We start from the raw sequence: 20,558 nt of genomic DNA on the forward strand, positions 1-20,558 counted from the left end.
AGATTATCCAAACGTTAAATTATTAGTCAAATTATTCTTATATATATTTCAAGCATCAATGCATGATGCACTTATAATTCCATTTGATATCATTAAGTCTAATTCACTAATAAACCCTTTCGAGATTGTAAATGAAATAGATTTAGATGTTGTAAACATCAACTTTTGGATAGTTGAACATCAACACACCATTCAAGAAACAAAATAATTATAACAAATACATTATATAGTATATTTGTGGAGGCAAAGAAAAAATACAAAAGGTATAATGTTCAATTTTTGGATCCATTAGTTGAACTGAGTAAGGTAATTCAAATTTTTTGTCAACTCAATTCTACAAATAAAATGCAAGACATTTCTCAGATGCCAATGACAAATTAAAGAAGAGGATTGGATCTTCTAAGACAGTTGAAGACTAGGTATGGCATTTAAATTGTTTTTGCACCTATAAACTTATTATCACATCTCTCTTTATTTTAGATAAAGGATTAAAAATCATGATTTATTTAAGTTGTTAATATAATTAATCTATTATCACATTTACAGTTAATTCACATTAGTTGATATTTCCTTACTTTAATTCAAAATAGAATTCATGTTTTCATATTTAAATTAAATTCTTAATAGTTTGAAATGTTTAGTTTTATCAGATCATCGATGAAATGGTGTGTTCATTCTTCGGCTTTCCAAGTTAAAATTTTGTTGATAAAAATAATTATCTTATATCTTAATCAAGCTACTTGAGATAAATTGGGAAACTATTTTTAACTGTTACGAATTAGAAATATTGTAATGTTCTCCAAGCCAACCTGAATTACAGAAGTACAAGACAAATAGTCTACATAGTTTGACAGTTACTTCTCTTTGCCCTCATCAAGGGCTAACTACAAAACCAATTTATTTAGTAAAATATGAACTATTGGATGAAACTCTTTGGTTTTCTATTCCACCTAATCATCTAAATAATTCCATCAATTAAAATATTTTGTAATAAATTAAAAACAAAAAACTAATATTAGATGAAATGGTTGCATATTGTAAAATTCATGATGAAAAATTGAATGTTATGGCTTTTACTACATCCAATTTTCTTGAACATGATCAAATTAATGATATTGAATTTTCTAGATATTGTAGTGTAGTGGTAGGGTCTACTTATGTAAAAAGAACATGAAATACAAAAATAGAGTCCTTTTCTGAAAAAATATGTGGAATCCTTGAAAAAATAGTACATGAACCAACAACCATTCAATAGTTTAACAACGATTTACAATTTGGTTGTCATTTTGAACGGCTTAGCCTTTGATGAACACTTTTGCAGTCTTTTCCTTGTTAGTTGGAATCAATGTTATTCGTTTTCCTTGTTGCCTTGAGTACATTTGATTTGAAAGAAAAGCCATTCCATAAGGGATATTATATTAAATTTATTTGATTTTTTATAAAAAAAAATGAATTGGGTGACTTTCCTATAATTCTCTAAGTAGACCTATGGTCTTGTCATGAAGAACATGAGACTTTGGAAATATCATAAAGAACTTCAGGTTCAAATATAGAATGACTAATGACATTTACAAATATAAGTCCCAAAATAGGCATAGTTATGATATAGTTTTAACTCTACATTTCTATATTTCACAATTGAAAAATTTTGAGACTTCAAACACTCACACTTTTGAAGACAATTGATAAAAATAAGAGAGATTATGATTTCTGGGTGGATTCTTTCAAGAAACACCAACAATGATCTGTATTGTGGATATTCCACTGGATAGTTCATCGCAAGAAATGAGATATTATACTTAAAAATCCAAAATCTACATTATACTAATTTTTTTCTCTTTAGATGTTTTGATATGTAAATTATTGTTTATTGCATATGCATTCAAAATATTATTATCCAAAAAATGGAGAACAATGAAATAAAAAATCACAAACCATTATTTGACACAAAATATAACTTGAGAACCCATTTCTAGAGAAAACCCAGCTTAAAGGTGAAGATGTTTTTCTCTCTTTCTCTAAATAGAAAATGGTTGAGTACATAGATGTAACACTTCTAACCCATGGACTATTATAGCACATAAATCCCCTTTGTGTTCCCTTTCCCAATATATCGCGGCTACTCTGCTCATCTATGGAAAAAATGCACTCAAAAAATATTGATGTCTCCTTCAATTGGTATGGTAGTTTTAGATATTATTTATACTCCCTTAGAAATGGTTAGATTAATTAGTTCTATAATATTTTAATAAATCACTATATGATAATTTGTGAAACTAGAATTTCATTTTGATGTATGCTAATAGTTTATGATTATTGTTTTTTGAATCACTTCGCCCAAAGCAAGAAAAATATTACAACCACCATCTAAGGAACAAAACAAGTCTTTCAGCTCAAATTGCAATGCCAACAACACCTTTTACTTGTACTTATGATGGGACCATTTAATCTAACCATTTCTAAGGGAATATAAATAATATATAAAATCACCCTACCAATTAAATGACTTGCGAGTGAATTTACCAAAGCATTTTTGTATTAGAAACAAATTTAGCAGGTGCTAGATTTGTTTTACACTACAGTGCTTGAGATTTTGCTAGAAAAAAATTTAGTGGAAATTAGATTTGTTTTACCCCCATTGTCTATGTTCCTGCAGGATCAAATCTATTGCATACAAGATTTTTTTTGCACTGCACTATTTCTATTTGTGTTAGAAATAAATCTAGTACGCGCTAGAATTGTTTTACCATGCAATGCTTTCATTGTTATGCTAGAAACAAATCTAACGCATGTCATATTTATTTTATCTTACAATGCTTGTGTTTTTGCTGGGAAAGAAATCTAGCACATGTTAGATATTTTTACCTTGCATGTTTGTGTTTGTGCTGGAAACAAATCTACAAATCTTGCATGTGCTAGTTTTGTTTTACAGACCAATGCTTTGGTTTGTGCCAGAAACAGATTTAGCATATGTTAGATTTGTTTTACTCTCCAATGTTTGTGTTTGTGCTTTTGTTTTAGCTTGAAATGCTTTTGTATATTTCCTTACACTATATTTTTATTACCTTACAATACTTATGTTTGTGCTTATAAACAAATCTAGCAGGCTCTTGATTTATTTTACTTTGCAATACTTGCATTTGTGATAGAAACAAATCTACCATGCGGTAGATTTGTTTTACCCTAAAATTCTTTTATTTGTGCTATAAATAAATCTAACACATTGTAGATTTGTTTTACTCTATAATTCTTTTGTTTGTACTTTTGCTTTACCGAGAAATACTTTTGTATTTTTCCTAACACTAGATTTGTTTTACCTCACAAAGCTTGTGTCTGTTTTATAAACAAATACAGCATGCGCTAGAAAGAAATCTATAAACAAATATAGATTTATTTTACGTTGTAACGAGTTTATTTATGCTAGAAAGAAATCCAGCATGTGTTAGATTTATTTTACATTGCAATGTTGGTGTTTTTGCTAGAAAGAAATCTAGCATGCTACATTTCTTTTAGGTTGTAATGCATTTGTTTATGGTTTTCCTTTCATTAAATTTGTTTTACCTTATAATGGATGTGTTTGCGCTAGAAACAAATCTACCATGCACTAGATTTTTTTCACCCTACAATGCTTTTGTTTGTGCTAGAAACAAATCTAGGGTGCTAGATTTATTTTACCCTACAATGCTAGAAAGAAATGTATTGTGCATTAGATTTGTTTTACCTAGGAATGCTTATTTTTGTGTTGGAAACAAATCTAAAACGTTACATTTACTTTACCTCACAATGATTATTTTTGTGCTGGAAACAAATCTAACATAGTAGATTTATTTTTCCTTCCAATATCTTTTTATTGTGCTAGAAGAAAATCTAGTGCATTCTATATCTGTTTTCGCTATAGTTGTGTTTGTGCTAGAAAGAAATCAAATGGGCAAGGAATTCCTTTGAGTATGTGACCTCACATGTTAACTTTCACATATAGGAACATGAATCTAATTCTTCCCTTTTGCATGGGATATGACTCGAAGGCTCTAACTTAAAGTAAATTTCAAATGCCCATTTTCCCAAAGAGTAGATAAGCATCGACGTTTAGGTATCTATCGTGCAACCATTTTTTCTATTAAAAAAACCTATAAATTCTTGTCTAGTTCTTGGCACAACATTAATAGAGTTTCAATCGAGGGTGGGATGTAGTGCCATCCACCAAGGTTCAATTCCTCTCAAAGTATAAACAAGCAATTAGGATTAGGTGCCACTCATACGTTTCTTTGACAGAACGATACCCCATGTCACAGTGGATTGATAGAATAGTACCAGTTGTAAGGCTACAACCACTATTGAGCTTAAAGGAATCACTTCCCAAAAAAACACGCATATCCTTAGTTTAAAAATGATGGTATACAAACATTTAAGATCCCTAATTCATTACTTCAATAGGTTGACTGTGTTGCGTGATTTCTCTAATGGTATAATACTCATCTCATCTCATAATCTTAAATGCACGACACATTCCCGTTTATAAATCCGGTCTTCGATGCACGACACATTCCCATCTATAAATCCAGACACATAACCAGTTTTATTTGTTGCATATGCAGGTAATCACTATGATCATATTGAAATAAAGTAGCGTTGATAAAATAAATGTGCGTTAACATAATTGTTGCTAGTGAAATATGGTGAGCATTTTAGGTGCAATCAATTTGTATCTTTCAAATTATAATTAATCAGTTCATGTTTAAATTTAAATGCATATGATATTTAAAGCTTAAACATTAAATTCACATAATATGATATGTGGTCTAGTCAACGTGAATTTTAGGCATACACAAAAGGTATTTGATTCGTAAGCCTGAGTAGATATCCGGAAATGAGGTCATAACAAAAGAAACGATATGGGGACAAAAATATTATTTAAACCTATAAAATTTTCAAAGTCTAGAAAGAAGCATCGATGTTAAAGAATACGACTTCTAACACTTGCTTACCTCCTAAATTCTACGAGGAGAACATGCTGCTACTGAGTTTTGCTTGTAATTAAATCTAGTTCACTTGCAGCACAGCTGCGAAAAAAGTCACCACCGAAGAAAAATTAGGAAACAATTAAAAGAAGAAGCATATACAATAAGAAAAACCCGATACTTGAAAAGTATTCACACTATAAAATTTCCTTTGTGGGCATCAAATTTCAAATTAGCATAATTAAGGAAAAGCTAAACCAAGAAACAACGTATCGACTTCAAAAAGGAACATGGTATGACGTTGCTAACAACATATACAATGTAGGAAATTAAGAAACAACATTAGACTACATGGAGAAACCAACTCTAGTACAGTTCATAATCACCGTAAAGAAAAACCCGCTTGGGGAACAAAAGATGTATAAGCTGTCCCAACTCTCAAGTTCAACGGCAAGCCGTTGGGCTTCCTGAAACTCCTTTAGAACAACTAGTAAATCTTTTGTGAGTTTTGCATTTTTTATCTTCTTCTTATCCTATAATTTATCATAAACTTTAAGTGATATATTTCTATAACTGATTTAACAAACAAGACAATCTATAAGGAATATAGATATGTTTAGAAGGATTGTCCTATAATTTGTCATAAACTTTAAGTGATATATTTTTATAACTGATTTAACAAACAAGACACAATCTATAAGGAATATAGATATGTTTGGAAGACAGAGAAAAAGGGAAGTAAACCACTAGGAAAATTATATATGTATTTTGCACAATTATGTTAAAATCCAAAATGTCCAAATAGAAATCGATATAATCAACGAGTACATAAGGATTGATATTTAGGTCTCTGTGTACAGTTCATCAAAAACAATCTAGTACTATTTTTCAAGATAAAAATTAGATGATAAATCCAAAATGAAACTGGGAGAAAACAACCCTGGGAAATGAAAATGACATTAAAAAGAAATTCTGAAAAATGGATAGAACTTCTAACCAACACTATTATGGATAATGGGTAGAATTTCAAACCAACACTATTATGCATACATTGGGAAAATTTTAAATGCAAATAAAAAAAAGTTGATAAGACTTCATACTATCAATTGTATTTCCCAGAAGAAAGAGAAAATATAAAAAAGACAACGTCATAGAAAGTGCAGCACTTCGATAAGTGTTTTATATAAAATGATTATTACAAGTTTTCATTTAAAGCCAGAATTAATAAATTAGTGAAAATATACTGTCAAACCAGTGAAAGTAAAGAGTCATTCTCTGCATTTGATAATGAAATTAATTTTTGACTAACATATATCACGCTTACGCTGACTTCTGTATGCTGATTAGTTTCACTGGCAGCTTTGAGTTTAGCAGATGTGATGTGTCCTCTACTAGCTGTCCAATGTGCTTCCTAGTCTTATTTTTGCAAAACAGAAGTTCATAACAAGGTTGTTTGAAAGGAAGCTAGTAATCAATTATGGTAGCTCTATAGCACATGAAAATTGTAACTATACAAGAAATTTGAAAACTATACCTGAGAATAACTAATTGAAAGTGAACATATAGTATTCCAAATTTGAGTTTAACCCAAGACCAAGAGATCTCCACTTACTTTATTTACCTACTCCAGTAATATCCAAAATAACGAGAAACACACCCACAAGTTCTCACCATAACCTATCTAAATAGCGTAATAAAGCATATTCAGTTTGGTTTGTGAAAATAACTTATTACAAAAATGCCTAAGTAGCTGGATTCCCTGCTTGTTTATTTACAGGAAGAGCTCAATAGATTTTAGAATAGATGAAAGGACCTCTGAAACAGTTTCAGAAACTTGTTTCCTGATGGTAGAATTAAGTGAAAGGTAAACCGTGGAATCGACCTTAAAGGTGGGCTTCCTAACGGTAAAACAAGACATTAGACAAGCTAAAAGAAACCAAGTTGTCCTCACAACCACCAGCTGTGCACATGAGGATGATAGAAGAAAACTTGGAAGTAATTGAGAAAGGACTGATAGTGACCATACCTGTGAGATTAAGGCATGTAGGGATGAAAAACATAACCTAAAGAAATGTTTCAAAATTATGGTTAAGCAAATCCCTATAGACAATGAAAAATAGATTTGGGCCGTGTGAGTAGAGAGATCAGAAGAAATATTCTAACTTCATTAATAACGCATATGATTGTCATATATTTGGCAGAAAGTAACCCAACCCAACCCATGCAATATATTGCATCAATATGACAATGCGGTTAAATATTGCATCAATTTTGAGATAATGCAGTAACGCATTTCCGACGATTCTCACTTTTCTTATCTCTACAGGCTATTACATCAACCAACACATGCAGATGCCCTAAAACACGAAAGCGATAGCTCAGCAAATAGATTTGGGAACTGGAAACAGGGAATAGAGGCAGGACCATAATCTATTAAAATCGAGGCCAAAGCTTGAGGAAGAATACATCAATTTAAGCTTAGCAATGCCGATCCGAACTAATGTCCATATCTGTTAGGAGTTTGGCATCATTAGGGCAACATGCAAGCCAATGCATGCGAAAGCCTTTACGTTAAAACACTCAACCAAAGTAGTTTATTTAACATATTAATGAAAGTTAATCAGGAAACGCCCAAAAAAAAATGATATACACTAATTAAAAACTATTGGCATAAGTCCAAAGCTTTAATTGGTCATGTTCTTATCACTAAAGCTTTTCACACATTCGAGATTACCAAATTATTAGGTTAATTTTCTTCGATACCCTAAGAGCGAAGATTTTCTTCGATACCCTAAGAGCGAAGATTTTCTTCGATACCCTAGATTTGCTAATAAGCCAGTAATATGGGAAGGGATTGGCTAATAAACCAACAAAATATGATATCTTCCTAGATGTCCTAACAAAATATGATATCTTCCTAGATGTCCTAAAAATTAAGATTTTCTAATAAATCAACAATATGATAAGGGATTTACTAATAAACCAACCAGATATGATCCCTTCAGATAGATGTACTTAAATAAATTAATTAATTAAAAAAAAAACAAAACCAAAAACAACCAACCTACTTGGCAGCAATCAATGCCAACAACCCCATTATGCAGCTTGTTCGTTAATGCGGCAGATTAAATCATTCTTTTCAATATTGAATTTCCAGCTTACAATCGCTCTGAGTTCTGGAGTATCCTTAGGCGTTCCGAGGTTATTGACAGGCCTCTGAAACATCGAAACAGCAGTATTGATTTGGGAAGAGCCGACAACCATGGCCTGAGATGGGTTTTGCTTCCCATTTATGGCGTCTATCATTACGGCAAAGCGGCGGCCCGATTCAAAGCCGTGAAAGGTCATCTTCCCGCAATTGATCAAAACTATGTGATCCCTTTTATGCCCTCTTTATGAAAACCTAAAAAAAAATCTAGCAGCCGAACTCGTGCACACCAGATGTTGTTGGAGCCAGCTCAAAGAGGCTAAAAGCTCTATAAATGATGGGAAATCTCAACGGGAACTAATACAGGTCGGAAATTACCGAAAATCTTTTGCTTTGTGGTTGAATTAAGAGAGGAGCGGAAAATATAAAGAACCCATAGGGCTGTATCGATGCTTTTGCGGATTTCGGGAGGGTATTCGATCGGGCAACCGGCGCCATCAGAGATAGAATTACAGAGATATTGAAAGGACGCTGGATGGCAATTATTTATTGCTCTTTGGTATTCAGTACAATACCCGCGGTTTGACCCGGACTCTCGCCCTACTTCGTTTGTTAACGAGGGGTTATTTATATCTTGACTCCAGTTTAAGAAAATGTTATACCCAAAGTCTAACTGCGAACTTAACTTATTGAGTTATAGTCGTCCGGGGTTGGGTTAGGGTAGTGAGTAGGTGACTTGTGGAACAATCTATTTCTACAATTCACTCTAGGGAATATGTGTAGTTGTTGAGGCAAAAGTAAAAAGGTTTAATTTAAAATATTTTTTAAATATTTTATTTTTATTTTATTTTATAATATTTTTTAATTTAAATTTAAAAGTAAACGGTATAAAATTTTAAAATGATGATTTTTTAATTATATTTAAATTTAATTAATAAATATATAAAATATTAATATAACAAAATTAATTATAATATTCCTATTATTTTATTATGTATATTATTAAGTTGTAAATGAGTTTTTTTTATTGATGTATGCATATTATTAAGTTGTAAAAAAAAAATTCATTGCTTATGACTTATCAATACCATATACCCAAAAACTATAATTAATTTTAATATCAAAAATATTTATAAATATGTTATTAAATTTTATTATAATTTCAATTTTGGAGTTGTCTACCTATCAATGTTTGAATCATGTTTTTGATGGTGGAAACGGATTCAACACTATCAAAAACCTATAGGACACCCAAAATATTGAAATTTGATAGTTATAACTTGGATTTAGAAAAATTCCTCCGGATTTTATTAAAATATGGCCCGAATTTCCATGATTTTCAGGGCAAAAAAGCAATCTCGTTAGAGCTTCAATTTTTGTTATTTATTTTATTGTTTAAAATTGTTTGTTTATAAGGTGATTTGTTGAGGCCTTATTATCGGTTTTTTGGTAATTTCCATTTTTGTTAGTTACTACTTTTTTATTTTAATTTTATTTCCTTTTTATTTTCTTATTTTCATTATTTGTTTTTTTTATTATCTCCATTTTCATGACTTTTAATTTTTGGAGTTGTCTTTACTCCGACTTTTTGGAAGCTTTTCAGGTAAGTTTATCTTGTCTAATTTCTCTTAAATCCGCCAGGGATTTATTGAAATCACATGCTTGATGGGTAATACTTGCACAATTGAAGTGCCCTAAGCATTTTTCATGGTGGTGAATCCATATATACACTCAAAAAAGCAGTTTAAATAACATAAGATTTCACCTCAAAATTTTTGGTCGGGCCGGGCACGTGAAAGTCCAAAAGGTCGCACTAAAGACAACTCCATAATTTTTTCTCAATGAGTTATTATTATACTAAAAACATATTTTAATAAATTTAATTATAAAAAAATTCTATATATTAATAGAAATAAAACACACACATATATAATAAACATATATTAAAGTGTATATATGCTAATATAAACAATATTAGTTAATCATATTTCTTACTTTTTCGTGATGATTTTCAACAATAAATTGTTTTGTTTTTGTGTTTATTGTTTCTCAATTTAATTAAACTATATTTAAGCTAAGAGGCAAGTTCTATGACTAAAAATTTGTACGATTTATCCATAATTTAATATTGGCAAAACATTTTTTTGTTATTTTTTATTATTATTTAAATTTATTTATTTTTTAAGTAATTAATTGAGGTATTATTATAGACTATTTAATAACTTCCATTTTTCCACCTACTAATTTTTTGTTTCGTAGTTTTTTTTTATTTAACTTTTTTATTTAATTTTTCCTATATTTTCATTTTCATTACATTTAGATTTTGCAATAGCTAATTCTCAATAGAGAAGAAAGTTTCCTCCTTGGCAATTGAACAAAAAAGTATGTGCCTTACCCAAAATCACAACCACGTTGTAATGACCCCGGTAACTTGTAATTCTGGAATACTTACTGTGGTAAGAAATTGTATGAGTGGTTACTCATTGTTTTTGAATGACATTATTAATGAAGGAAGTTGTTATATTAGATTATTTTTACATGTGTATGTTCTTGAAATGCTGGCAGCCTCCTGGTGGAGGATTTTCTATTTTAAGAAAATCAGTTGTAAAACTGAAGTAACTGCTTCTCACCCAAGGAAAAGTCCTGGGAAGGAAAACCTCTGGGCTGTTGATGAACAGACAGAGAAGAATTCCAGGACAGGAGAGCAGATAGAGAAAAGGGGTTAAGTCTGGTAGAGACCAGATAACCCAGCACAGTAGTGCATGTGTCTTGTTGAGGGCTGCAGGCCTGCAAGACGGCTCGGGGGGAGAATCCAACGTAAACTGGATCTCAAGGTTGGGAGGATAAGAGCAAAATAATTGCAGGTGACCTCTGGAAGTAGGAACACCGGTAGCAGGCTATCCAGGTATGCATTTTCTAACAAAGCTATAGAATAAAGAGCAGGTACTGAAGGTGTACAGACCAAGTTCGGGTATCTGTGTTTCTTTCCAATAGTTAATGGTAGTTGTTATAAAAGATTAATGCATACAATTTCAGAGACATCTGTAGATTAATGTTTACAACTGTGGTCATCTTTTCATCTGCAATAATAAACTGGGTTGTTTAGAGATAAATGCTCATAACAGAGTCAAACCCTAAGGGCGGTTTGGGCGGTATGAGAGACCGCAGTAGTTAATCAAATAATAAGAAGGAAATAATCTAAACAGAACCCTTGGTTAAGGAACGGTGCTGAGTTAAGCATTCTGGAAAAGCTTGACAGTACCAGACCCTAATCGAAAACCAGTCAAGAACCAGCGCAAACCCGCGCTTATATATAACCGTAATACTGTATAAATCACAGAGATATGGCATAGCTATAACACTGCGTAATCAAAGAGATACGGCATAAATATTATTGCAGTATAGACCAAGCATTAATGCGTAGACAACAATACTGTGTAAACCCAAGCAAGACTGTTATATATTGATGTTGTGCAAACTTAAGGAATAATATATGAAATAGTGCTGTAAACGAGAGATTGGCAAGAAGATTAGCACGGCGTAAGAATAGATACATTATCAATCGCCGTCGAGGTAACCAAGACTGAAGGAAACAGCTAGCATTTAACCATGTAAGTTAAGCTTATAAGGAGATATTCTCGGATTACCGAAGATGAGGCTAATGTTAATAGAAACATGAAGCTAAACAATATATATATATATAAACCAGACTCCGGCAAATACCGGTCATGATAATGACTGTGTACGCGGAAGAGGGTTGCCAATGCATGCACATACCGAATGCATGACTTCCCTTAAGGCCGCAATTAAACAATATGAAACGTATGAATATTTCAGACGAAAACGTATACATGCGAAACCAAATCTGTAAGATATGAGACATTGCCGTAAATAAAAGCATGACTGTCTCATAAACCCTTTTAGGGTAGCATTGTACAGTAAGCAAAGGAAGAACGATATAACAATAATAACATTAGAACGGTAAATCGTTTCATAGCAAAACCGGCAGTACAAAGACGGATCCGGCCATCAAATACATGGACAAAATCTGTGAACCAAGAGCAATGCATTCATTTAAATAAAAGGTGAACTGATAACATAGTCTTATAAGGAGTCCTGTCGAGGATTGAAGAGCTCGTAGAACCAAACAATACAACTGTACTGAAACATTGCCGCTTAAGGAACTGTAGATAGCTCAGAGGAAGCTTAAAAGTATATATACAAACTTCAATACATTCACACCATATCTGGAGATCAGAGTCAACATTAAATATACATTATATGGACGGCATGAAAGCCATAAATAAACCCTAGCTAAACCCTAACAGTTAACGCAGTACAGGTCCCGGCAAGAGGAGGCCGTCTGCAAATGTAACAAGGGTTTGGAGAAATAATAACCAGACCTGAGACATGTAAGTAAAAGGGTCATGAGCCACGCCTCAGACCAGAGAACGATGCCTTACACTTCTCAAATAAACCTCACTTTCTAAGGAAAAAACTATAAGAGCGAAATGAGCATACCTGTGAAGCTTGAAGACGGCAAAACCCTTGCGGGCAGTAGGGGACTGCGAACGGCCGACCCACCTGCACATTGAGAACTTACGGTAAGCAAACTAGAACAGTCGAATAATCAAATGACTTCAAGGAGTACGCAATACATGACTGTAAATGAATACCAGGTGTGAAAACGCGGAGAGGTTAATACCTGAACAAGCAGGGTAGTGCAGAGGAAGTTGACAAGCTGAGGAAGCGCTCGGCTGAGGCGGTAGTGAACAAATGAGCTGATCCGAAGAACCCGACACCTTAAGTATTGGTTGCCGAACCCTTAAACTGATCTGAGCCACACGATGGGTCAGAGAGATCTCCATCGTCCATCAGAGCGGGAAAACCTGGCGCGGAAACCACAGTGGGTCAACCACATGGTTTCACGTGAATTCATGCCACTTGGCTACGGAGGGAATGAGCTGGCTTAATATCCGCTCACCATCTGGCGTTAAATCGAATTGTGCGGGTTGGGTAAATGACTAATGTTAACCATGACACCATAAGAATTATGACCATGTGTTTATGCGCAGGTGATAACACAAGTTCAGTGGGGTAGACACATAATAAAGGTTATGTATGTGTATACAAGCGTTTAAACCTGGTTAATACTTAGGTTATGTTCCTTATAGTTAGGGGGTGGGTTCATGAGTTGACCACCATTACCATTAAATTTTTTTATAATTTACTGTTATACATATTATGTTAAAGAGGTCGTGACAATGTGGTATCAGAGCAGAGGTTTCAAAACTGTGGCCTCTGGAGCAGTGAAGCCCAGCTGTAAAAAAAAAAAATTATATAGTGCATATATGAGGAAGTAATAAATGCAACTAAATTGATTTCTTGTTTATCAATTAGGAAATTAATACAGAAACAACAATCTGCTAGCAGTCAACAAGTAAGATGGAGGAAATGCAGGGAGCAGGCAGCGTCCCTCAGGAAAATCCAGAGTTGTGGATACAGCTTGGTGCTGAGACACGCAGTACCAATCTGGCGATATTGCAGACTGTTCAAGAGCTGAAAAGTGAGATGGCGCGTCTGCGAGAAGACAACGCGCGATTAACAGTGGAGCAGGAAAGAATATTAAAGAGTCTGTCAGACAAACAAAATCCACCATTAGCCAATCCCAGTGCGGAACAGCAAAGGGGAACTGAAGAACGGGATTACGCACCTGAAATTTCAGAGGAGAAGGAAGACCATTCTGACAATGTACTAGAGCAGCAGACCTCAAAGAGACAGAAAATGGAATTACAGGGAGAATTCCGGAAAATCAAACCTCCACTTTTCGATGGAGAGCAGGAAGAAGCGGCAGAGGCTTGGTTAATTAACATTAACAAGTATTTCCAACTGTATGAATATGACCAAAATCTGAAGGCGCGGCTGGCCATTTTCCAGCTACAGGGTAAAGCAACCTTGTGGTGGGAAGAAATTAAAATTGTGAAAGGAGTGGGTGAACAGAACATCACTTGGGAAAAGTTCCAGAAATACTTTAAGGAGAGATACCTAACCGAGCGTTTTTATGATGAGAAGGCACGAGAATTCCATGATTTACGACTGGGGCAGCAGTCCATGGACGAATTCATTAACCGCTTCACTTCCCTGCTTCGCTATGTGCCATATATCAAAGAAGAAAAGGCCAAAGTGCAGAGATTTGTGAGCAGCCTACCAGCCTATATAAGGGAACGAATAGAGTTTGACAATCCCCGAACCATGGACGAGGCAATTCGTAAGGCAAGAATTTGTTACCAGCAGAACAAACAAAAAGGAGACATTTCAAACAAAAGATGGAATGAAAGAAAAAGCAACAGAGTTGCTGGTAATAACAAAGGGAGTCGTGGAAATGGAGGTAAGGGTGCTGGAAAGGGGCAGATTAACAGAAACATAACTAAAGGTACCTTCCGGGCCAAGCCAAGTGAAAGCAGGGTTAGTGAACCGCCTGCCAGATCAGAGATTGAAGGAACCAGACCACCAGTCCAGTGTTGGGGATGTGGAGGACCGCACTATGTTAAAAACTGCCCGCAGCGTAAAGGAGTCGACCAAATATCTCAAATCCACGAAGCCTCAACCGTTGGGGATGTGGCACGCAGCGTACCAAGAATTAACGCAGCCTTGGAGGACCGGCAAGCGGAATATCAACCGACCATGGTGGAGTTTGAAGGTAAGATTTCTAACCTCTCTATAGCTGTTCTTATTGACCCAGGAGCTACTTTAAGCTATGTTAGCCCAAAAGTAGTGGAACATTGTAAGCTATCATCGGAAAGGTTTAAAAATCCATGGTTGGTACAGCTGGCTACGGGAGCCAAGAGACGGGTTCTAGCTAAAATTAATAACTGTTCCTTAAGTATAGCTGGACAGCCAATAACAGCAGACCTGAATGTACTTCCATTAGGATCTTATGACATCCTGATTGGTATGGATTGGTTGGAAAAGCATTGGTCCCTAGTAAACTGCAAAACCAAAACCATTTATTACAAGGATGATTTGGGGCAGCAACAAGAATTGCAGGGGATTAAACACCCTGTCCAGATTCGGCCTATCACTGCTTCTCAGTTAGCTAAGTGCCTTAGAAAGAAATGTCAGATCTACGCCATTCAAGTTGGTTATGCAAACCAGAAAGATAAGATGTCTGCACTAGGCAATATCCCGGTGGTACAAGAATTTGTAGATGTTTTTCCTGAAGAGGTACCAGGGCTGCCCCCAAAGAGGGACATAGACTTTACTATAGAATTAATACCGGGAGCAGTACCAGTATCACGGGCACCATACCGAATGAGCGTACCAGAGTTAACAGAGTTGAAAATGCAACTACAAGAGCTGTTGGATAAACAGTACATACGTCCCAGTGTATCACCATGGGGAGCTCCAGTATTATTTGTGAAAAAGAAAGATGGCACCCTACGTATGTGTATAGACTATCGACAGCTGAATAAGCTCACGGTCAAAAACAAGTATCCCTTACCCAGGATAGATGAACTCTTTGATCAAGTGAAAGGGGCAAAAGTATTTTCCAAGATCGATCTGCGATCTGGGTATCATCAGATCAGGATTAAAGATGAGGACATCGCTAAAACCGCCTCCAGGACATGCTATGGGCACTACAAATTTGTAGTGCTACCTTTCGGTTTGACCAATGCACCTGCCACCTTTATGTGTATGATGAACAGCGTGTTCCACCGGTTTTTGGACAAGTTTGTGCTGATATTTATCGATGATATTCTGATATATTCTCGTTCTCAAGAGGAACACGAAGAACACCTGAGGATGGTGTTACAAACTCTTCGAGAACACCAGCTATACGCTAAGTTCAGTAAATGTGATTTCTTCAAGGAGGAAATCCAGTATTTGGGCCACGTGATCACTAAAGAAGGAATTGCAGTAGACCCCGAGAAAATAAAAACTATTATGGAATGGCCCATACCCAAAGATGTTGCTGATATCAGGTCTTTTATGGGGTTAGCTGGCTATTACCGGAGGTTTGTGGAAGGCTTTTCTAGGATAGCCTATCCTATCACCTCATTGCAGAAAAAGGGGAAGATATTTAGGTGGACATCAGAATGTCAGCAGAGCTTTGACCGCTTGAAGCACTTACTCACCACTGCACCCATCCTGAGTATAGCTGATCCTAATAAGGATTACGTGGTGTGCACCGATGCAAGCAAGGAGGGTGTGGGAGGAGTATTAATGCAGGAAGGAAAAGTAATAGCATATGAATCAAGGAAGCTAAAGGAGCATGAACAGAGATACTCTGCTTATGATCTGGAATTAACAGCTGTTATTCATGCGCTGAAAATGTGGCGACATTACCTCCTAGGGAGGAAATTCCTGTTGTTAACTGATCATCACAGTTTGACACATTATTTCAGCCAACCTACCTTGAATGCAAGACAAGGCCGTTGGGCAGATTTCCTAAGTGGGTTTGATTTCGAAATAAAGCATTTAAAGGGCAAAGAAAACCGAGTGGCTGATGCATTAAGTCGAAAAGTTCATTGTTTATGTGAACTATCAGTCAGCAAGTGGCGGAATTCGCTGGTTGAACAAATAAAAACAGCAGCAAGTCGCGATTCTGAATACCAGCACTTAAAACAGCAGGTACAACAATCTGTTAATGAAAGATTACAGCAAGGATATACACTAGATAGTGATGGAATGCTGTGTTTCAATAAGAAATTGTATGTACCTGATTCAAATGACCTTAAAAGGCTGATTTTAGATGAGTTCCATATCAGCCACTACACTGGCCACCCAGGGTACCAAAAGATGGTCACGGCGCTCAAGAAGGAGTATTATTGGCCAGGAATGAAGAAACAGGTAGTTGAGTACTTGGCGCGGTGTTTGGAATGCCAGCAAATTAAGGCAGAACATCAGCATCCAGCAGGACTGTTACAGCCTTTGCCTATTCCGGAATGGAAATGGGAAACCATTTCCATGGATTTCATAACTGGGTTGCCACGAACAAAGAAGGGTAATGACTCTATCATGGTAGTGGTTGACAAATTGAGTAAAGCAGCACACTTTATCCCTGTGCAGTCCACTTACAAGGCGGTGCAAATTGCTCACCTCTTTATGCAAAATGTGTTCCGATTGCATGGGTTGCCAAAGGTAATTATATCGGATCGGGATGTGAAATTCACTTCCACTTTTTGGAGGACACTGTTTGCTGAGTTGGGTACTCAGCTGAACTTTAGCACGGCCTATCACCCGCAGACCGATGGTCAAACTGAGCGAGTTAATCAAGTGTTGGAAGACATGTTGAGGGCGTATGTGATGCTGAAACTAGGTCAATGGGAAGAGTATTTACATCTGGTCGAATTTGCATATAACAATGGTTATCACACTTCAACCCAGTTAAGTCCTTTTGAAGTCCTGTATGGACGAAAGTGCCGCACACCCTCAAGTTGGGGTGGACCTGAGGACAAGCTGAGTTTGGGTCCAGAAATGCTTAAAGATATGGAAGATATGGTGAAAAGAGTGCGTGCAAACTTAAAGGCTGCACAAGACAGACATAAAAGCTTTGCGGACAGGAAAAGAAGATTCACAGAGTATAAGGTTGGTGACCATGTGTTTGTGAGGATTCAAACCAGAAGGAGCACACTGCAGTGGAGTGGGTGCGCCAAGCTGGCTCCTCGATATTTTGGACCTTTTCAGATCTTGGCTAGAGTGGGGCCAGTGGCCTACCAACTTGCCTTGCCAAGTCATATTAGGATTCACAATGTGTTTCATGTTTCTGTCCTAAAGAAATATGTATATGACCCTAGACATGTTATCCGATGGCAAGATGTGCGGGTAAGAATTAACCCGGTTGTTTTGATTATGCAGCTATACTCAATAGGAAACTGATTAAAGGTATTGGTTGTCTGCAGGTCGAACCGGAAGGCGAGGTCCTGGTCGAACCACAGAGCATTCTCGACCGGAGAGAAGTGCGGCTGTGGAAACGGGTTATTACCCAAGCTAAAGTGCTGTGGCAGCACTATGGGCCTGAGGAGGCTACATGGGAGGACGAGGAACTCATTAGAAAAGCTTACCCAAATTTATTTAATGGGGATAGACATCGGGACGATGTCCAATCCCAGGGGGGGGAGATGTAATGACCCCGGTAACTTGTAATTCTGGAATACTTACTGTGGTAAGAAATTGTATGAGTGGTTACTCATTGTTTTTGAATGACATTATTAATGAAGGAAGTTGTTATATTAGATTATTTTTACATGTGTATGTTCTTGAAATGCTGGCAGCCTCCTGGTGGAGGATTTTCTATTTTAAGAAAATCAGTTGTAAAACTGAAGTAACTGCTTCTCACCCAAGGAAAAGTCCTGGGAAGGAAAACCTCTGGGCTGTTGATGAACAGACGGAGAAGAATTCCAGGACAGGAGAGCAGATAGAGAAAAGGGGTTAAGTCTGGTAGAGACCAGATAACCCAGCACAATAGTGCATGTGTCTTGTTGAGGGCTGCAGGCCTGCAAGGCGGCTCGGGGGGAGAATCCAACGTAAACTGGATCTCAAGGTTGGGAGGATAAGAGCAAAATAATTGCAGGTGACCTCTGGAAGTAGGAACACCGGTAGCAGGCTATCCAGGTATGCATTTTCTAACAAAGCTATAGAATAAAGAGCAGGTACTGAAGGTGTACAGACCAAGTTCGGGTATCTGTGTTTCTTTCCAATAGATAATGGTAGTTGTTATAAAAGATTAATGCATACAATTTCAGAGACATCTGTAGATTAATGTTTACAACTATGGTCATCTTTTCATCTGCAATAATAAACTGGGTTGTTTAGAGATAAATGCTCATAACAGAGTCAAACCCTAGGGGCGGTTTGGGCGGTATGAGAGACCGCAGTAGTTAATCAAATAATAAGAAGGAAATAATCTAAACAGAACCCTTGGGTTAAGGAACGGTGCAGAGTTAAGCATTCTGGAAAAGCTTGACAGTTACCAGATCCTAATAAAAAACCAGTCAAGAACCAGCGCAAACCCGCGCTTATATATAACCGTAATACTGTATAAATCACAGAGATATGGCATAGCTATAACACTGTGTAAACAAAGAGATACGGCATAAATATTATTGCTATATAGACCAAGCATTAATGCGTAGACAACAATACTGTGTAAACCCAAGCAAGACTGTTATATATAGATGCTGTGCAAACTTAAGGAATAATATATGAAATAGCGCTGTAAACGAGAGATTGGCAAGAAGATTAGCACGGCGTAAGAATAGATACATTATCAATCGCCGTCGAGGGTAACCAAGACTGAAGGAAATAGCTAGCATTTAACCATGTAAGTTAAGCTTATAAGGAGATATTCTCGGATTACCGAAGATGAGGCTAATGTTAATAGAAACATGAAGCTAAACAATATATATATATAAACCAGACTCTGGCAAATACCGGTCATGATAATGACTGTGTACGCGGAAGAGGGTTGCCAATGCATGCACATACCGAATGCATGACTTCCCTTAAGGCCGCAATTAAACAATATGAAACGTATGAATATTTCAGACGAAAACGTATACATGCGAAACCAAATCTGTAAGATATGAGACATTGTCGTAAATAAAAGCACGACTGTCTCATAAACCCTTTAGGGTAGCATTGTACAGTAAGCAAAGGAAGAACGATATAACAGTAATAACATTAGAACGGTAAATCGTTTCATAGCAAAACCGGCAGTACAAAGACGGATCCGGCCATCAAATACATGGACAAAATCTGTGAACAAAGAGCAATGCATTTCATTTAAATAACAGGTGAACTGATAACATAGTCTTATAAGGAGTCCTGTCGAGGATTGAAGAGCTCTTAGAACCAAACAAGACAATACAACTGTACTGAAACATTGCCGCTTAAGGAACTGTAGATAGCTCAGAGGAAGCTTAAAAGTATATACACAAACTTCAATACATTCACACCATATCTGGAGATCAGCGTCAACATTAAATATACATTATATGGACGGCATGAAAGCCATAAATAAACCCTAGCTAAACCCTAACAGTTAACGCAGTACAGGTCCCGGCAAGAGGAGGCCGTCTGCAAATGTAACAAGGGTTTGGAGAAATAATAACCAGACCTGAGACATGTAAGTAAAAGGGTCATGAGCCACGCCTCAGAAAAGAGAACGATGCCTTACACTTCTCAAATAAACCTCACTTTCTAAGGAAAAAACTATAAAAGCGAAATGAGCATACCTGTGAAGCGTGAAGACGGCAAACCCTTGCGGGCAGTAGGGGACTGCGAACGGCCGACCCACCTGCACATTGAGAACTTACGGTAAGCAAACTAGAACAGTCGAATAATCAAATGACTTCAAGGAGTACGCAATACATGACTGTAAATGAATACCAGGTGTGAAAACGCGGAGAGGTTAATACCTGAACGACAGGGTAGTGCAGAGGAAGTTGACA

At 36.1% G+C, this 20,558-nt stretch overlaps 2 pseudogenes; one reads left to right on the forward strand and one right to left on the reverse strand.

Moving 5' to 3' along the window:
- Positions 1-5,340: 5,340 nt before the first annotated feature.
- On the reverse strand, positions 5,341-8,306 carry LOC149144944 (syntaxin-22-like; annotated as a pseudogene).
- Positions 8,307-13,551: 5,245 nt separating this feature from the next.
- Positions 13,552-20,558, forward strand: part of LOC149144945 (uncharacterized) — a 58,220-nt pseudogene continuing 51,213 nt past the window's right edge.

This window comes from Pinus tabuliformis, chromosome X (genome assembly GCF_031772625.1).
Source record: "Pinus tabuliformis cultivar Carrire ecotype Pingquan chromosome X, CPIR1, whole genome shotgun sequence".
NCBI classification, from domain to species: Eukaryota; Viridiplantae; Streptophyta; class Pinopsida; order Pinales; family Pinaceae; genus Pinus; species Pinus tabuliformis.